This window comes from Theropithecus gelada, chromosome 9 (genome assembly GCF_003255815.1).
Source record: "Theropithecus gelada isolate Dixy chromosome 9, Tgel_1.0, whole genome shotgun sequence".
NCBI lineage: Eukaryota > Metazoa > Chordata > Mammalia > Primates > Cercopithecidae > Theropithecus > Theropithecus gelada.
Window position 1 is genome coordinate 96,141,407 of NC_037677.1, and position 2,843 is coordinate 96,144,249.

General features: G+C 37.6%; 1 pseudogene; it reads left to right on the plus strand.

Annotated features, from left to right (window-relative positions):
• The first annotated feature begins 330 nt into the window (after nt 1-330).
• LOC112632050 lies at nt 331-1,097 on the plus strand (annotated as a pseudogene).
• Nucleotides 1,098-2,843: the final 1,746 nt, after the last annotated feature.

Genomic DNA, 2,843 nt, shown 5'->3' on the forward strand with positions numbered 1-2,843 from the left:
GACTTAAGAGATATGAACAGTAAATGCAAAGTGTGATCATTAATTGGATGCTGGATCAGAAAAAAAAACAGCTATGAAGGACATTATTGGAGCAATTGGTGAAATTTAAATATAAACTATAGCTCGGATAAGCATTTCGTATCAATGTTACAAATTCCCTGATTTCCATACACATGTTGGGGTTACGTAAGAGAAAATCCTGCCTTTTCAGACCGAGTTGCCTTGTTGTCGTGGAGATTTTCCTGCTACTGCTGCTGCTGTAGCCGCTACTACCACTGGGCTCATTTGCCCTGACCCCTTCCCACCGCCCCGCCCCCAGCCCCACACAAGATGTCAGAGGATTTAGCAAAGCAGCTGGCAAGCTATAAAGCTCAGCTCCAGCAAGTTGAAGCTGCATTATCTGGAAATGGAGAAAATGAAGATTTGCTAAACTTGAAGAAAGATTTACAAGAAGTTATAGAACTAACCAAAGACCTTCTGTCAACTCAACCTTCTGAGATGCTTGCAAGTTCAGACAGTTTTGCTTCTACTCAACCTACTCATTCATGGAAAGTAGGAGACAAGTGTATGGCAATCTGGAGTGAAGATGGATAGTGTTATGAAGCGGAGATTGAAGAGATAGATGAAGAAAATGGCAACGCTGCAATCACTTTTGCTGGTTATGGCAATGCTGAAGTGACTTGACTGTTGAACCTCAAGCCTGTAGAAGAAGGAAGGAAGGCAAAGGAGGACAGTGGTAACAAACCCGTGTCAAAAAAAGAAATGATTGCCCAGCAGCATGAATATAAAAAGAAGGCGGCTTTGAAAAAAGCTCAGAGAATAAAAGAACTTGAGCAGGAAAGAGAGGACCAGAAAGTGAAATGGCAACAATTCAACAACAGAGCCTATTCCAAAAGCAAAAAAGACCAGGCAAAGAGGAGTATTTTTGCTTCACCTGAGAGTGTGACTGGCAAAGTTGGAGTAGGAACTTGTGGAATTGCCGATAAACCTATGACACAATATCAAGATACCTCTACATATAATGTCAGGCATTTGATGCCTCAATAATCAGAAAAACTGTTGGATTTCATCTCTGCAGGGCTTTACATTTACCTTTTTGTCCTTATATTTTTCTAAAGGTAAATTATTTGTTAGATGAGTAAGCAAGATACCATTGTCGTCATTGGTTGACTTCACTAGAATGAAACGTGAAGAAATTGCATTTGATGACTGCTATTTGTTTAACTTTTCTCATTATCAGTACCACGGTTCCCTCAAAGTTTGTTGAATAAAGCAACTTTTGTAGCTGCTGTTATATACAGCACTTAGATGAATTATTCATCTTCCTAATATCAGGCGCCTACTTAACCTATGGTATGTACTTTTTGTAAGCTGTAACTTGAAATTTTCAGATGCTTTGAACTTGACACATACTCTAGCAATTCATTGGAACACCAAGGCAAAAACACCAACCTGCTAAAGAGATCCTTTCATTTTTCTTATTTTCAACTTTAAAACTTGGCTGTTGTTCAGTTAAGCCTAAAGATAGGTTAACTTGTCAATGGCAAAGTTTGTTTTGAGGTTTTTCCTCAAAAACTTGTTTCCTAGGCCTATCAGGCCATCTCTAAAATTGATCTGTTTTATTTTTATGTACTCTTAGTTTTATGTAAGAAACCTTAGAATGAGCTCCCTTTTCTAAGGTGTTTTTGTGTCTTGTATGTTTGCTTTTTTCCTGTTTTTTGTTTTTTTCATTTACGGCAGTGGTACCATGTTTTGGATGTGTAATATTTATATGGGAGAACAAAAAGCTGCTGTATAGCCCTGTATACAGTGTAGATACTATTTTTGTAAAAACACAAGGCTAAATTAATGAACAAGAGTACTGACTGTTTCGTCATTAAAAAATTCTTGTATTTCTTGTGCATTAATCTGACCATAATTTCCCTGTATATTAAGTTCATTTAGCTGTTTGTAATTTTTGTTAATTAGATCAAGTTGTCTGCATTTGTTGGTGTAAGTGAACATCACAATTATCCTGAGTTGAGTTTAAGCCAGATACATGCATAGAAAAGGGTCTTCCTATTAATGGAAGAAGGTAATTTTTAGGATGTGTATTATTTCAGTTTTGTATGTTTAACTTTTATTAAATAAAGTGTTTTTAAAATAAAAAAAAATCCTTGGTCTTAGGAAATACTGACATATTTATGGATAAAGGGGGCATAAATAGTTCAGAAAAAAATATGTTTATGCACATATATGGATTGATAGACGATAGATCCAATGGGGCAAAATTATAGCAATTAGTGAATCTGGTAAAGAATATACTGTTTCTGCAACTTTTCTGTAAAAGTGTGAAATTATATAAAAATTAAAAAGTAGATAAAAACAGTATTTGCTGTAAGCTGGAACTCTTTTTTTTGGAGGCAGAGTCTTGCTGTGTCATGTATGCTGGAGTGCAGTGGTGCAACCTTGGCTTACTGCAACCTCCCAGGGTCAAGAGATTCTCATGCCTCAGCCTCCTGAGTAGCTGGGACTACAGGCATGTGCCACCACACCTGGCTAATTTTTGTATTTTAGTGGAGAAGGGGTTTTACTATGTTGGCCAGGCTGGTCTCAAACTTCTGACTTCAGGTGATCCGCCCACCTCAGTCTCACAAAGCGCTGGGATTATAGGCATAATCCTACTGCGCCCAGCTAAGCTGGAACTCTTACACATTGCTGGAGGAGATACAAATTGCTACGACCTCTTTGGAACTTCAGTAGTATCTTCTAAGGCCAAACACATATATCCCTGTCACCCAGCAAGTTTGCTTTCATATTTAACCAATGGAAAAGGGTGCTTCTTTTCACTAAAGGACAGGTAC